Below are 17,778 nucleotides of genomic sequence, written 5' to 3'. Positions count from 1 at the left end.
TGTCAACTGCACACTTGTAGAAACAACAGGCTGAAGCTCCCTCAGGGGTTACCAAGCATGACTCTTTCAAGGACAAGTATAAGTGAATTGCCTGTAGACTGTAGCTGTCAGGTGATTGAGAGGGGACATTAGGAAGTTCACATGAGTTATGAATGTGGGCACCTCCTTCTTCTTCTGTCTTCTGCAGCATGACCACTAACACGAAATTACAGATCAAATTGTCTATATGGAGTGATAATGGTGTCAGTAAACAGAGAGAACAAAGGCATTATGATTTAGGCATGCTATCCTAGAAATGAAATAAATCATATGCTCATGGGTCCTCTATAGGCTTTTGTTCCTACATTCATTTATTTTTATTGAGAATGCAGCATCAATAAATTAAAACTTGAAAAATAAGCATATAGCTGTTCTTAGTCCTTCCTCAAAATTGCATTTAATGTTTCCTTTAATTATTAATATATTACTTAATGTTAAAATTCCTAAAAGACCAAAATATTAAAATCAATCATAACCTTACAGTCTGGAAATAATAAATACCAATGTTTTGAGGTAATAGTATTTAGTTATTAACATTAGTTTTGAAGTATGTACATTTATAGCACAAATAATTAGACTCAAACTGTAAAGATAGTTTTGCGCCTTCCATCTTTGAAGGCAGTAATACAACAGGAACGTTTTGTCAGTTTATTTCAACTCATTAGCAAAATCATTGCTAAGGGATTCGGGAGAGGGGATTTATTACAGGACAGAAACGTGTTTTATTTTGTCCTAATAATCTTAAGTAGAAAAGGGAGATATTTTTGGAATGAAGTAGGAGGCTCCAAAGTGTGTGATATATGTGGGGAACAGATGAAGACCTGAGTCAATGTGTATTGTTGACATGGGGACAGTCATGTCAAGGACCTCAATGCCTTAGACCTATGGGAATGGCAGTGTTTCCCCTTAGGTCATGCTCAGAGAATTGGTGAAACCTTACTTTGGTTGGACAGTATGTGCAAAAACTAGCAACAAGAACTTCCTCCTCCTGAATCACTACAACTTAAGACTGCTCTCTTACAGAGATCTCCTACAGAGACTCAGTAACCTCTCCTCTTTGTGATGTACATAACAAATGTTCCAAGTTTTGAGTTTTGCAGGTTTTGTGGTAGGTGTTCTAGATCAGAGCAAGAGCAGCTCACATGATGCCAGCTTTCCTCTCTGTGTGTCTTCTTTTTCATCACCCCAGTCAGCTTTCCAGAACCAAGTCATGCAGGATGTGGCAGAGGACAGTAATTAATTCAATATATTAACTGTCTATCACATGGAAAGTCATGTGTTGGTTCTGGGGCAACCAGTAAACATGGTCCTCAAAAGAGAGTTCAAAATTGATTGTACTGGCTGGCAGTCATACTATAGTCACACGTCATTCATTTGATCTTCTAACACATGTTTGAAATAGCTGCTGTTTTGATGTTCATTTTATAAATAAGGCTCACAGAATTTAAGCATCTGTATAAGTACCTATTTAAGTCACTGAGTGACAGAGTTGGCCTTTTCTCTCCCAGACCAGTGTTTTCCTGTACACCTTTCTGTCACAAACCATGTGCCTTGCTATCCTGGCATCCCCTTGTGGTGGGCTCTTCCTAATATCTCCTTGCTCTTCACTTTTGATTGACTCTGGCTACTCTGCTACATTGAGGAGGAATGACTGACTCCCATTTCCTTTGGTATTCATTCAGAATATTCTCCCTGTGCTCTCAGTTTCCAGTTTTTCCTGCTAAAAGTGCACAGCATCTACTGGAATGGCCAGTGGAGAGTCGGAGGGAACAGAAAATGATGGCTGTGAAAGAAAATAGTTCAGAAGAGAAAGGAGGATGGAGGAATGGGATGGGAGAAGTAAGGAAATGAGGATCTAGGATGGGGAGCTAGGCAGTCAAATTACAGAAATTCAATCACTAAGAGAGAGACTAATGTAGAGGTTGGGGAGGTGGCTGGCAAAGAGAGATAAGGAGGAGGAGGAAGGGGAGGGGGAGGAGGAGGAAGGGGACGGGGAGGAGGAGGACTAGGACGAGGACCAGGAGGAGGAGGCGGAGGAGAGCTGCTTTGAACTACCTCAGCATTCTGAGCTGTGGGTTATTTTGTTATTGTATTTTAATGAATTTTGGCTCTATTCTTTCTCTCTCATTGCATTAGTGGTACCATTTAGATGAAAAAGAAAAAAACAAGAAAGAAAAGAAAATGGTAACAGACAATTTAGGGAGAAAGGCAAGTACACACATATAGAGAAAAATTACCAGATGCCAGCATGAAGATACAAACACTCACTTTTTTTCCCGTGGGCTTCTCTGCCAGCTACTACAGAGTTGACCCAGCTGAAGGGAACCCAATTGGATGGTCTGGAAAATAGTCAGAAGTGAGAGGTCACAGACAAAGGAGCTAAATCATTCTTTTGGACTGAGGAGGCCAATTGCAGCTGGCTGAGGACATCTACTAGCCTAGGACTCCTCATGAGGAAAGCTGCTATGGGTTAGAGCAGGTGGGAGAGGAGCCAGGGAGGAGCCAGGATGGTCTTACCATCTGAATTTTTTGTGGTAGTCACCAATTTCTTCTTTTCTGATACCTCTGCCTTTAATGTTATCATGTTTTTGTTTCCCTTGCTAGACACTTTTGTTATTTGATAAGCAATCTTATGCATCTCTCAAGATGTCTTCTATTTTTGAGAAATCAACCACCATCATCACCACATGTACACACACACATACACACACACACACATATAAACACACACACACACACACACTAAGGGGAGAGAGAGAGAGAGAGAGAGAGAGAGAGAGAGAGAGAGAGAGAAAGAGAGAGAGAGACTGTAACGCTGTAATGTCTATTCCTAGTTGTCAATTTGACTATATTTGGAATAAACTATAATCCAGACTTGGAGGCCACATATGTGATCCATATCTTGAAGCTGGAAGACACAAGTTTGTGACCTAGATCTTGGCATAGAGATCTTGAGGCACAGTGGCCATGAAAAGATTAGGCACAGGCAAGGTATTGTACAGCTTTGATCCCTGGAGGCTGAGGCAAGGAGATATCTGAGTTCAAGGTTAGCCTGGGACAAAACAATTCCTGGATCCAGGAGTGATAGTACACACCTTTAATCTGGGCCACATCTTCTGCTGGAAGCCTAGATAAAGAAGGACATTGGAAAAAGGAAGATTCACTCTTTTTCGACTATTTGCACTTACTTGTCAGCATATCTGTTGGAACCTACTTCTACAGAAGAGCAGCTCAAACAGCTAGACTCGTGGGACTGAGCAACTACTAGATTCTTGGACTTCCCATCCACAGCTGTTCATTGTTGTATTAGTTGGAATATAGCCTGTAAGTCATCACAATGAATTCCCTTAATATATAGACATTCCATAGATTCTGTGACTCTCGATAACCCTAATACAGAGACAGAGAGACACAGAGAGAGACAGAGGCAGAGAGACAGTGAGATGGTGCGACAGAGACAGAGAGATTGTGGCCATGGATACTGGAAAGATACCCAAGCTCAAGAGGGCAATGTGCTCTGCTTTATGTTAGGTTTCTGCAAAAAAATCAGCAGCAAGTAAGCAAAATCATAAGCTTTCATTTTGGATATAGTAGTTTTTGAATATACAAGGTTATTAACTGTTTTGTTACAATCTATCATCAATGTGTGCATGATGATAATTATAATGATAAGATGTATGTCTTGCTCAGAATGTGCCAGGATCTCTCCTAAACATTTCATAGATACTATTCCATATGTTTTCCACAATTTTCCTATGGGTTATATGCCCTAGTTCCCATTGTTTCATGAAAGCATGAGTGAAAATTATAACTTGATTCAACTTTGTTGTTGTTGTTGTTGTTGTTGTTTTCCTCCATCTTTATTAAAGTGAGTATTTCTTGTTTATATTTCAATTGTTATTCCCTTTCCTGGTTTCCAGGCCAACATCCCCCTAACCCCTCCCCCTTCCCATCTATATGGGTGTTCCCCTCCCCATCCTCCCCCCATTGCCGCCCTCCCCCCAACAGTCTAGTTCACTGGGGGTTCAGTCTTAGCAAGACCCAGGGCTTCCCCTTCCACTGGTGCTCTTACTAGGATATTCATTGCTATCTATGAGGTCAGAGTCCAGGGTCAGTCCATGTATAGTCTTGAGGTAGTGGCTTAGTCCCTGGAAGCTCTGGTTGCTTGGCATTGTTGTTCATATGGGGTCTCGAGCCCCTTCAAGCTCTTCCAGTTCTTTCTCTGATTCCTTCAACGGGGGACTTATTCTCAGTTCAGTGGTTTGCTGCTGGCATTCGCCTCTGTATTTGCTGTATTCTGGCTGTGTCTCTCAGGAGAGATCTACATCCGGCTCCTGTCGGTCTGCACTTCTTTGCTTCATCCATCTTGTCTAATTGGGTGGTTGTATATGTATGGGCCACATGTGGGGCAGGCTCTGAATGGGTGTTCCTTCAGTCTCTGTTTTAATCTTTGCCTCTCTCTTCCCTGCCAAGGGTATTCTTGTTCCCATTTTAAAGAAGGAGTGAAGCATTCACATTTTGATCATCCGTCTTGAGTTTCATTTGTTCTAGGCATCTAGGGTAATTCCAGCATTTTGGCTAATAGCCACTTATCAATGAGTTCATACCATGTATGTCTTTCTGTGATTGGGTTACCTCACTCAGGATGATATTTTCCAGTTCCATCCATTTGCCTATGAATTTCAAAGTCATTGTTTTTGATAGCTGAGTGATATTCCATTGTGCAGATGTACCACACTTGCTGTATCCATTCCTCTGTTGAAGGGCATCTAGGTCCTTTCAAGCTTTTGGCTATTATAAATAAGGCTGCTATGAACATAGTGGAGCATGTGTCTTTTTTATATGTTGGGGCATCTTTTGGGTATATGCCCAAGAGAGGTATAGCTAGGTCCTCAAGTAGTTCAATGCCCATTTTCTGAGGAACGTCCAGAATGATTTCCAGAATGGTTGTACCAGTCTGCAATCCCACCAACAATGGAGGAGTGTTCCTCTTTCTCCACATCCTTGCCAACATCTGCTGTCGCCAGAGTTTTTGGTCTTAGCCATTCTGACTGGTGTGAGGTGGAATCTCAGAATTGTTTTGATTTGCATTTCTCTTATGACTAAAGATGTTGAACATTTCTTTAGGTGTTTCTCAGCCATTTGGCATTCCTCAGCTGTGAATTCTTTGTTCAGCTCAGAACCCTATTTTTTAATAGGGTTATTTGTCTCCCTGCAGTATACCTTTGTGAGTTCTTTGTATATTTTGGATATAAGCCCTATATCAGCTGTAGGATTGGTAAAGATCTTTTCCCAATCTGTTGGTTGCCGTTTTGTCCTAACAACAGTGTCCTTTACCTGACAAAAGCTTTGTAGTTTTATGGGATCCCATTTGTCAATTCTTGATCTTAGAGCATAAGCCATTGGTGTTTTGTTCAGGAAAGTTTCTCCAGTGCCCATGTGTTCGAGATGCTTTCCCACTTTTTCTTCTATTAGTTTGAGTGTATCTGGTTTGATGTGGAGGTCCTTGATCCACTTGGACTTAAGCTTTGTACAGGGTGATAAGAATGGATTGATCTGCATTCTTCTACATGCTGACCTCCAGTTGAACCAGCACCATTTGCTGAAAATGCTGTCTTTTTTCCATTGGATGGTTTTTGGCTCCTTTGTCAAAAATCAAGTGACCATAGGTGTGTAGGTTCATTTCTGGGTCTTCAATTCTATTCCACTGGTCTATCTCTCTGTCTCTGTACCAATACCATACAGTTTTTATCACTATTGCTCTGTAATACTGCTTGAATTTGGGGTTAGTGATTCCTCTGGAAGTCCTTTTATTGTTGAGGATAGTTTTAGCTATCCTAGGTTTTGTCTTATTCCAGATGAATTTGCAAATTGTTCTGTCTAGCTCTCTGAAGAATTGGGTTGGAATGTTGATGGGGATTGCATTGAATCTGTGGATTGCATTTTGTAAAATGGCCATTTTTACTATTATTAATCCTGCCAATCCATGAGCATGAGAGGTCTTTCCATCTTCTGAGATCTTCTTCAATTTCTTTCTTCAGAGGCTTGAAGTTCTTATCATACAGATCTTTCATTTGCTAAGTTAAAGTCACACTGAGGTATTTTATATTATTTGGGACTATTATGAAGAGTGTCATTTTCCTAATTTTTTTCTCAGCTTGTTTCTTTTTTGTGTAGAAAAAGGCTCCTGATTTATTTGAGTTAATTTTATACCCAGCCATTTTGCTGAAGGTGTTTATCAGGTTTAGTAGTTGTCTGGTGCGACTTCTGGGATCACTTAATTATACAATCATATCATCTGCAAATAGTGATATTTTGACTTCTTCCTTTCCAATCTGTATCCCTTTGACCTCATTTTGTTGTCTGATTGCTCTGGCTAGGACTTTGAGAACTATATTGAATAAGTAGGGAGACAGTGGGGAACCTTGTCTAGTCCCTGATTTTAGTGGGGTTACTTCAAGTTTCTCTCCATTTAGTTTCATATTAGCTACTGGTTTGCTGTATATAGCTTTTACTATGTTTAGGTATTGGCCTTGTATTTCTGTTCTTTCCAGGACTTTTATCATGAAGGGGTGTTGAATTTTGTCAAATTCTTTCTCAGCATCTAATGAAATGATCATGCGGTTTTTTCATCTTTTAGTTTGTTTATATAGTGGATTACGTTGATGGTTTTCTGTATATTAAACCATCCCTGCATCCCTGGAATGAAGCCTACTTGATCATGATGGATGATTGTTTTGATGTGCTCTTGGATTTGGTTTGCAAGAATTTTATTTAGTATCTTTGCATTGATATTCATAAGGGAAATTGGTCTGAAGTTCTCTTTCTTTGGGTCTTTGTGTGGTCTAGGTATAAGAGTAATTGTGGCTTCATAGAAGGAATTCGGTAGTGATCCATCTGTTTCAATTTTGTGGAATAGTTTGGATAGTACTGGTATGAGGTCTTCTATGAAGTTCTAATAGAATTCTGCACTGAATCCATCTGGACCTGGGCTCTTTTTGGTTGGGAGACTTTTAATGACTGCTTCTATTTCTTTAGGAGTTATGGGGTTGTTTAAATGGTTTATTTGTTCCTGATTTAACTTCGGTACCTTGTATCTGTCTAGGAAATTTTCCATTTGCTCCACATTTTCACGTTTTGTTGAATATAGGCTTTTGTAGTAGGATATGACGATTTTTTGAGTCCTCTGACTCTGTTGTTATGTCTCCCTTTTCATTTCTGATTTTGTTGATTTGCACACACTCTCTGTGTCCTCTGATCAGTCTGGCTAAGGGTTTATCTATCTTGTTGATTTTCTCAAAGAACCAGCTTTTAGTTCTGTTGATTCTTTGTATAGTCCTTTTTGTTTCTACTTGGTTGATTTCAGCTCTGAGTTTGATTATTTCCTGCCTTCTACTCCTCTTGGGTGTGTTTGCTTCTTTTTGTTCTAGAGCTTTTAGGTGTGCTGTCAAGCTGCTGATATATGCTCTCTCCTGTTTCTTTCTGCAGGCACTCAGAGCTACGTGTTTTCCTCCTAGCACAGCTTTCATTGTGTCCCATAAGTTTGGGTATGGTGTACCTTCATTTTCATTAAATTCTAAGAAGTCTTTAATTTCTTTCTTTCTTTCTTCCTTGACCATGTTATCATTGAGTAGAGCATTGTTCAACTTCCATGTATATGTGGCCATTCTTTCCTTATTGTTATTGAAGACCAGCTTTAGCCCCTGATGGTCTGATAGGACACATGGGATTATTTCTATCTTTATCTGTTGAGGCCTGTTTTATAACCAATTATATTTTCAATTTTGGAAAAAGTATCATGAAGTGGTGAGAAGAAGGAATATCCTTTTGTTTTAGGATAGAATGTTCTATAAATATGTTAAATCCATTTGGTTCATGACTTCTCTTAGTCTGTCTATGTCTCTGTTTAATTTCTGTTTCCATGATCTGTCCATTGATGAGAGTGGGGTGTTGAAATCTCCTACTATTATTGTTTGAGGTGCAATGTGTGCTTTGAGCTTTAGTAAGGTTTCTTTTATGTATGTAGGTGCCCTTGTATTTGGAGGATAGATATTTAGGATTTAGAGTTCATCTTGGTGGATTTTTCCTAGGATGGATATGAAGTGTCCTTCCTTATCTTTTTTGATGACTTTTGGTTGAAAATCGATTTTATTCGATATTAGAATGGCTACTCCAGCTTGCTTCTTCAGACCATTTGCTTGGAAATTGTTTTCCTGCCTTTCACTCTGAGGTATTGTCTGTCTTTGTCTCTGAGGTGTGTTTCTTGTAGGCAGCAAAATGTTGGGTCCTCGTTGCGTATCCAGTTTGTTAATCTGTGTCTTTTTATTGGGGAATTGAGTCCATTGATGTTGAGAGATAGTAAAGAATAGTGATTGTTGTTTCCTGTTATATTCGTGTTTGGATGTGAGATTATGTTTGTGTGCTTTCCTTCTCTTTGTTTTGTTGCAAAATTTTTAGTTTCTTGCTTTTTCTAGGGTGTAGCTTACCTCCTTGTGTTGGGTTTTACCATTTATTATCCTTTGTAGTGCTGGATTTGTAGAAAGATATTGTGTAAATTTGGTTTTGTCATGGAATATCTTGGTTTCTCCATCTGTGTTAATTGAGAGTTTTGCTGGATACAGTAAACTGGGCTGGCTTTTTTGTTCTCTTAGTGTCTGTATGACATCCGTCAAGGATCTTCTGGCTTTCATAGTCTCTGGTGAGAAGTCTGGTGTAATTCTGATAGGTCTGCCTTTATATGTTACCTGACCTTTTTCCCTTACTGCTTTTAATATTCTTTTTTTGTTTTGTGCATTTTGTGTTCTGACTATTATATGACGGGAGGAGTTTCTTTTCTGGCCCAATCTATTTGGAGTTCTGTAGGCTTCTTGTATGCTTATGGGCATCTCTTTCTTTAGATTAGGGAAGTTTTCTTCTATGATTTTTGTCGAAGATATTTACTTGTCCTTTGAGCTGGGAGTCTTCACTCTCTTCTATACCTATTATCCTTAGGTTTGATCTTCTCATTGTGTCCTGGATTTCCTGTATGTTTTGGTCCAGTAGTTTTTTTCCATTTTACATTATCCTTGACAGTTTTGTCAATGATTTCTATGGAATCTTCTGCTCCTGAGTGTCTCTCTTCCATCTCTTGCATTCTGTTGGTGATGCTTGTATCTATGGCTCCTTGTCTCTTCCTTTGGTTTTCTATATCCAGGGTTGTCTCCCTTTGTGCTTTCTTTATTGCTTGTATTTCCATTTTTAATTCTTTCACCTGTTTGATTGTGTTTTCCTGTAATTCTTTCAGGGATTTTTGCATTTCCTCTCTATAGGCTTTTACTTGTTTAATTATGTTTTCCTGCATTTCTCTAAGGGAGTTCTTTCTGTCTTTCTTGAAGTCCTCCATTATCATGATCAAATGTGATTTTAAATCTAGATCTTGCTTTTCTGGTGTGTTTGGATATTCAGTGTTTGCTTTGGTGGGGGAATTGGGCTCCCATGATGCCATTTAGTCTTGGTTTCTGTTGCTTGGGTTCCTGTGCTTGCCTCTTGCCATCACATTGTCTCTGGTGTTACCTTGTTCTGCTATTTCTGACATTGGTTAGACCGTCCTATAAGTCTGTGTTTCAGGAGTGCTGTAGACCTGTTTTCCTGTTTTCTTTCAGCCAGTTATGGGAACAGAGTGTTCTGCTTTCAAGTGTGTAGTCGTTCCTGTCTACTAGTCTTCAGGTGGTCCTGTGGGTGTGTGTCCTGAGTCTACCAGGCAGGTCACTTGGAGCAGAAAAGTTGGTCTTACCTCTGGTCTCGAGCTTGGAGTCGCTTCCCAGAGCCAGGTTTCAGCTCTCCTTGAGGGCAGCAACCAGAAGGGCCTGCCCCACCTTCACTCAGGACCCTGTGCATAGGGGGCCCAGATGGCACTAGGTGTTTTCCTCTAGAGTCAGAAATATGGGCAGAGAGTAGTCTCCTCTGGCTTCCCAGGCATGTCTGCCCCTCTGAAGGTCTAGCTCTCCTTCCCATGGGATTTGGATGCATGGAGCTGTTTGACCAGGTCCCTTCAGATCCGGGAGGTGTCTGGACTGCAGCATTGAGTGCCCCTATCTTCCTGTTCCCAAAGGCCCTATACAGTTTCCTCTTGGACCAGGGATGTGGGCAAAGGTGGGCAGTACTGGAGGTCTCTCCTGCCCTGCAGTCTCAGGAGTACCCACCTGTCAGGGCGATGAGCTCTCGCCCACGGGATTTGGAAGCAGGGCGATGAGCTCTCGCCCACGGGATTTGGAAGCAGGGCGCTGTGGGCTGGGATCTTGATTCATCTTCTAAGAAATACTGGAAGTCATTGAGAGGCTGAGCAGGGTAGTGATACAATCTAAAGTATGTTAAAGGTTATGCTGTACAGTGCTGAGGTCAGGGACAGAATGTAGAAGTGATAACAGAAGTAAGAACAATGAATACCATTGAATAACCCTGTGGAAGATTGAATGTAAGGTAAGAAGAAAGAATGAAGTCAAGGATAGAAACTTAGATCCTATCTGAGAATCAGGAAACCGAATACAAAATTCTGCATCTTTGAACATTCAGATGCTTAGAGGTCAGGAAACTGAAGAAGGACCAGAAAAGAAGACAAAGGAAGACCCATAGCTCAGGTCAGAAGAACATGAACAACTTAGAGTCATTGTAGTCAGTAAAAAAATATGTATCAATGGAAAAGATGCAACTGACTCTAAAGAATGTTGCTAAGACATCGCAATGCAAGGTGCACTCAACCAAATACTAATCAGTATTCGTCTTGACCAGAGTAGTTTTATTGGACCAAGGCAGAAAATGTGAAAACCCAGTTTAAGGAAGGAATAGAAGAAAGGAAAAAATTGGAGACAGAAAACAAGCCATTATTTTAGAGAATTATAGTGTTCAAAGTGTTCAAAGGGGGCAGCAAGTTGAAAGAAATGTGTGTATACTGGCTTTCTGTTATATAGGAAAAGTTATACTCTGCTCCATGTCCACATAATGGTCCAGCAGAAGAGAAGAGTAAAGGGGAATGGAGAGAATTTCCATTGAGACAACCTTGAGTTGGGACAGGTACTGAGGATTGATGAGTGTGTGTGGTGCTGCTTTTGACTTCTCCTACACCGTCTTATGGTATAGTGGTTGACAGAAAGGAGTCAATTATAAAGGTTAAGATATGGACTGATAGAGGTTATGAAAGTTTTCTGGTATCTTGTACAGAAATAGAAACCAAATTTATCAACTACAAATAAGGAGTGGGAAGGAACTGTTAAAAAATAGATAAATTATAATGTAACCTGACCTTGTGATTTTTATTTCTGTATTTGATAGTGCATGATAAAAAAAATCTCACCAAATTCAGTGTTTTGATGTCTACAACACCATCAGTCATAACTTCTGTTTTCTCCTACTCCAAGTACTTCTCCAATGGAGAGCTACAAAGTGTCCTGCATTCTGATTCAATTCTGGTGTTGTTTGCTTAGAGTCAAGAGTAAGATCCCACATGTTAGGGGCAGTGTCCCACTTCAGATGTCAGTCACTAATCTGAGCTTTTCAACTAACCGAGTGGCTAGAAATAAGAGAAACCCATGACCCTTATGGGTTATACCACCTAGATCATTTGCTAAAATGGTTCCAAAAACTCAAAGGATCCTGACTTACGTTTAGCAATTCATTAAAAAAGACATTCCGAAGTATATAGATGAAAGGCAAGACAGAAGCAATGCATTGGACAAAGTAGGGGTCAGGGGAGTGGTATGAAGCTTGCAAACTCTCAAGGGGATGATCCTCTACCTGTTCAGCAATGAGGAAGTTCTCCAAACTCAGTCCATTTCAGTTTATTTTACAGAGGCTTCATAATGTAGGCCTGATTGGTGGAATCCTTGGCAATTGATGATCAACTCAGTCCAGAGTCACAGGACTGAAAACATCAATGTTCTAATGACACGGTTGGTCCTACTGGCAACTTGCCCCATTCTGAGGCTGGCCAGAAGCCCTCACCATCGGTTATCTCCTCAGCATACAAGAAGTCACGTTATCACTTCCGAGATTGAGATGCCTAAGATTTTTAAGGAGATGTATGCCAGGAATGGAACAAAGAACAAGTTGTATTTTTCTTATAAATCACAATATCATAGACACTAATTATTTTATGGCATGGAATATACCATAGAAAATAAGTGTGATGATCTTCCCTGTTTAGTCAGATGCATTTTGGATTCTTCCCCAATGGCAAGCATATGTAGCTGACATATTGTGTTGCCTTTCACTGCTTGCTATCAGCTTCTTAAAGGACCCAAGTGTGAAGCCTATGGGTTTGCTCGAATCGCAAGAGGGCACAAAAAGCTACCGCTGCAAAATGCTCTTAGGGCAAAGGGTCTCTGGAGTCTGGGCATGGAAACTACATAGCATTTGCTTGATTCTTGCTCTTTTAAAAACATTTTCTTTTTTTAGGTCCAGTTTGAATCAAACACTTCCTATGTGAGAGTCCTGTGGATTTCATGATGGTGAGTGTGAGGCACAGCTTAAACAGAGATGTAAAAGGCTGCAGGGAAAAGGGAAAAACCGAGAACAAAATGGATTTCAAGGAGATGCTGCTGGGTGCAGCTGTTACTGCATTTTAAAGAGCCACTTACTTTAATTGAGGGGGCAATAGAATAATAATACTGTGCAATAATGATGTGCCTTTGTATGAGACACTTGGAAACCTCCCCATGCATGATGCAATGTGGTCCCACATGGCTACCAAACTGAGCCAGGTGGATCTGCCTGTTTTGCTAAATGAATGGAAATAGCTCATGGAGTGAGCATGCACTTCCCAAGAATATTTTGAAAGATACCTCTTTCTAGACCCCAGAAATATCCATCTGAATGGGTGACCATGAAGATAGAAAGACTGTTGGGTGATCCTTTGCTTCAGAAGGAGGAACTAGTCAGGAGATCATTCGACCGTGCAAGCAAATACGTTCCCAAGGACTAGGTTGACAGAGCAGAGAGATATCAGAGACCAGGACAGGAGAAGAGTCTTCTCAAAGTGACATTGAACATGGACATCAAGCGGGAAGGTAGCCTAAAATGTAAAATGTTAGAATTTGAAGTGAGCAAAACAACCTCTATGTAAATTAATTTAGGTCTGGTTCATGCCCATTACGGTTCTTCGTATCAGTGTCCACAGTGTTTTCTCCTAGGTATGGTTTCTAAGAGGTGGCTGGCATGTGAACAAATGGGGTGGAGGTGGACAAAGAATTAGTTGGATAGGTCTTAAAAGTCATCATCTTGTCTCAAGGTGCAAAGCAGTTTTCTTCTCTCATGAGGTAAATTCAGAATTGATAACAATGGCAAAATGATTTTCTTTCCAAATTGTCAAAGGCAAATGCTCCTCAAATATTAATCTGTGTATGAATCACTTGGGACTTTTGTTAAAGTGAAAGCTCTGACTCAGAGGGTCTGGAGTAGATTTCAAGATTTTGCTTTTTTTTTAAGAATCAAGCAGGTGAAGGTTCTGTGCTTTGAAGACCACACTGTGAGGGCTGGAGAAGAAGCAATTGCCTAGCTCTCTGCTGTTGTGTTAACCCAATTTCCTCCCCTACTGATTGTTTGGTTGTACATTATCTTCTCTCAAGGAGAATTCATTTGCATGAGGTATTTTTAGCTGCAAGGGTCCTCTTGATGAAGCATTAAGTGGGAATGTTTCCTTTTTCTAAGAGATGGCATTGGTTTCTGGGGATCATATCCTTCCAGCTTTCACCAGTGGTGGCATGACCTTGCATGACCTTCGAAAGGTCATGTCCTCTCTGGCCCTCAGCTTTTCATGTATAAGAATGAGATGAATAATCCTTGTCCTGGTTATGTGACAGAGTGGTGGTGATCATATTAGCTGACCAATGTGAGATTGAGATTATAGTGTAAAATACAAAATATGTCCTTCGATGACAATAACCCTACCTGCCTGTTATCTGTAACCAGTATTGAAAATTTAGGCCCCATCCTGAATGAAAGCATTGGTGCATTTGACTTCGTACTGTGTGATGTGAACATTAGGCAGAATGCTTGTCACCGTGTGCTGGAATGCATGTGTTCCCACAGTTACTATGCTCACTTCTCCTTCCCTTCTGACCTCTGTTGTTCTGACCTTTTTCTGTGAGCTCACAGTACATTACAACCTTGTACCCACATTCAGGGAAGGTTAAATCGTGTTGAATGATTCCTGCTGGGCAAGCTCTCATCTTTGAATCATGAGAATACTTAAGTGTTTCCCATATGTGCTTCCTTACCATGCCAGAATATTAAGTATCACTTACACTTCTGAGATGAGCGTTGGCATCACTGGCCCTGGTTCCCACAGCTAATGAGCACTGTCACAGAACTGGGGACACCTGGCTTCTAAGGCTGCCTGGATTTCACTATGACAAGCTGTTACCTCTCATTCATGCTCTAGGGATGTCTTCATGGAATTCTGGTGAGACATCCTGATGAGAAGTCTTGCTTCTGATGGCCATATTTGACGGGGATGGTGACAATGCATTTGAGGACAGGTGGCCCAGTTATGAAGGTTTGGAGATGCTTACCTCCATGTCACCAGGCCTAAAATTAAGGAACAAGAGCAGGCCTCCAGCTTTTCCAGAAAGTGAAGTTGTTCAGTGACAGAGGGAGAGAGCAGTGGGTTCCCTGAGGGGATTGTCAGCTGTCACTTACCCGGAGAGGAAGAGGCAGTATCAGGTGAGAGAGGTGACCTCTACTCCTGTATAAAAGGAGAGAAAGAAGAATGAGCCAGAAGGAAGAATTTAGGGGGGCACATGTACATGGGTTCCCTAGGGATGGTCAGGGCAGGCAGGACAGCTCTGGGTATTCATCTTCCTAAGAGTGGTCTCCATCCTCACCAGGATGTCTGTGTTTGTTCGTCCCATGCATTTGTCTTCCTCCTGCAAGCATGCTTTGTGGGATGCGTTTTATTCACAGTAATTCTCCAAAGTGTTATTTCTGTGATTTATTGCCCCATGGTGTTTATCTTACCCTCCTAGTTTTGCCTTTCCTTCAACTATGGTCTAACATTTTAGAGTTTGACTTTCTGTATTTCTCCATGAAGAAATTTATCTTCTTTTCATATTTATTCCAGCATTTGTCTTGTTCTCCCAACATGTTTCATTCTCAGAATTTATCTCTCTTATTTGGAAAATATGTCTCAGAATATAGTCTTTCCTTTTCCCTATTCAGTCTTTATTTGTTTAATATTTTACATCTTTTCTGTGTTTTCTGAACTTGTGCTTTCTGAAGGGCTATTCTCTTGAGTAGAAAAGTCCTGGCTATTTGCAGCAGAGGCAGTCATGGTGCAAACTGGTTTATGCTTTGCCTGCCTCAATTTTTCAGTCCATACAAATGGGGAGGGGTGGTATTAAAAGCCCCAGAGATAAAGGTGATCTTTGCTTTGTCTCAGAATAGCTTGGAGACTGGGCAAGAAAGAATATTTAGTTTGAAGGCAATGAGAGGAACATTCTGCTGAGGATACGGAGTGTTTTTCATTTTTCTTATCAGCTTTGTAAGGAGGGCAGGTCTACTTGAGCCCCGTTTCTCTAATTTTCTTTTTGACAGATCTAGGCAGCTAGAGGTTCCTCAGCAGCGACTGCAGTTACAGAGTGAGCTTTCTGTTAGCTTTTAATGAGCATGCAAATAGACCCACTGGAATCACTCTTTCATCAAAAGTGATGGCAATACCAACGACAGACATTAACATATGAATATATACATCTACGGTTGCTGAGTATGTCCATATGCGCTCTCTTCTTCGATGAACATGCAAGCCAAGCTAGGTAGAATTATTGTCCTATTTTCTAGAGGGAAATTGAGAATCAAGGAGATTAAGACTGAGGGTAGCTGAGTGGTCAAGGCCTTGCCTAGCATGTATGTGACCCTGGGTTCAACCCCCAACACCATAGACACATAAAAGGAGGGTTAAGTAATGACTAGTAAGTAGAAAATGAACACTGGGATGGGCTTTGTGTCTTTTCCAATATCACAAGGTCTTTAGTATTGGATATACAGTTACGACTCATTTCTCATGCATTAGACTTTCTTTTGCACACTCCTGTTTCTATTCCTTTGCCTATTTTTAGCTTCCGTTGCCCCTGGCCATACTTCCTAGCCTAGCAACCTTCCCTAAAGCCCATGACTGCAAAGATGGCTGCAGTAGGTGGATGGTAGCTGTTACTACCTTCTAACATTATTAATTTCTGATCTCTTTTCAAACTCTCCACTCTTAAATACTTCCTTTCTTCCTGGTTGTCTAGAGGAGGAAGTCTTCATTTTTTTCCACTCCTAGATCTTTTTTCACCCAAAAAATGTTTGTATGACAACCAGTCTTAAAGAAGTTTATTCTGAAACAATTATTTATTTAGTATGTCTGTAACCTTACCATTTATGGATGATGCAAGCATATTTGCATATTACTAAAATTTCTGTATTTATGTTTTTGTTCTCTTTTAAACTTTAAAAATTAGTATTTGTTTCTTTGTGTGACAGGGCCTCACTCTGTAGCCTTGGCTAGCCTAAAATTATGTAGAGCAGGCTGGCTTTGAATCCACAGCTAACTGCCTGCTTCACCTCCCAAGTGCTGGGACTAAAGCTGTGTGTCACCATGTCTAGTCAATGCTTGTTTATTTTTATAAAAAGAGTTAAATCTTGGCTTATTGTTTGATGATGCAGAGTATACAGCATATTTAATATTTTCAATGCTGATGACTATTTTTATAGAAGAAACAGAAAGGCCTTGTTGCCAGGGTGGTGGCTGCTTCTGCATAAAGTTGATAAACAGCAATTGGAGCTGGATAGCCAAGGAGGCAACTTCCACATGAGGGCCAAATTGAAGACTATATATTGCATGAGAGCATAAAGATTGGTGACACAGAAAATGCCAGCCAATCAGGAACTGCCATTGTAAGAGATGCTTGCTTGGAACTGATGGGACGTGGGTGGAGGCTATAAAGGGTGCTCCTTGAGAATTAATCAATGAGCTTCCTTCTGCATTCTCCCCTGCTCCCAGAATCTGTGTCATTGATTCCATACCTTCTCACCCACTGACTCCAAGGGAGATGTTAGACAGAATGGAGGACTCAGATAACATATTTTATTTGATTTATTTATTTTATTTTATTATGTGATTTCTTTGCCTGCATGATGTATTTATGCTCACTGTGTGTGTGTGTGTGTGTGTGTGTGTGTGTGTGTGTGTGTGTGTGTGTTTCATGTCCCAGAGGCCAGAAAAGAGTATTTTATTCATTAAACTGAAGTTATAGGTTATGAGGTGCTATGGGGATGGTGAAAACTCATCCTTGGTCCTCTGCAAGAGTGATGAGTGCCTTTAACTACTGAACCATCTCTCTGGTCCTGATATTTGAATATTCTAATTTGAAGCATACTGCTTCAGTACATATATTCTCTCCTTTAACTATTTTTCTGCCCTCCCTGCTTGCCTCCTCTCAACTTCAAGCCTCCTCCTCCTTCCTCTTCCTTCCTCCCTCCTCCTCCCTCCTCCATCCTCCTCTTTCTTCCCCCTCTTCCTTCTCCTTCTTCAAACCAAGTAACTTCCGCTAGTGCTGCCTCTATGTGCATGGTATAGGCAATCTATTAGAACACAGTGGCTAATAAAAACAAACAAACAAACAAACAAACAAACAGATAAAGCTGTCTCCCAGAAACTATTTTCTGCCAATATCTCCTCAGTAAGAGATGGGCACTCCATCTGTGCCAAGATTTCGGCTGGTTTGGTCT

The 17,778-nt window shown here is 40.6% G+C and overlaps 1 long non-coding RNA gene across 2 annotated transcripts in view; it reads left to right on the top strand.

Moving 5' to 3' along the window:
* Positions 1-17,778, top strand: part of LOC100359711 (ubiquitin and ribosomal protein L40-like) — a 93,991-nt gene that overhangs the window by 8,328 nt on the left and 67,885 nt on the right. For both annotated transcript variants that reach the window (XR_015628183.1, XR_015628184.1), the window contains exon 3: positions 12,469-12,521. This is a non-coding gene — a long non-coding RNA (ubiquitin and ribosomal protein L40-like). The remainder of the gene's footprint in view (positions 1-12,468; positions 12,522-17,778) is intronic.

Source organism: Rattus norvegicus, chromosome 8 (assembly GCF_021556685.1).
Source record: "Rattus norvegicus strain SHRSP/BbbUtx chromosome 8, alternate assembly SHRSP_T2T, whole genome shotgun sequence".
In the NCBI taxonomy this organism is placed as follows: domain Eukaryota; kingdom Metazoa; phylum Chordata; class Mammalia; order Rodentia; family Muridae; genus Rattus; species Rattus norvegicus.
Note: the sequence above shows the minus strand (reverse complement) of the source record. Positions and strands in the feature narration are given on the sequence as shown.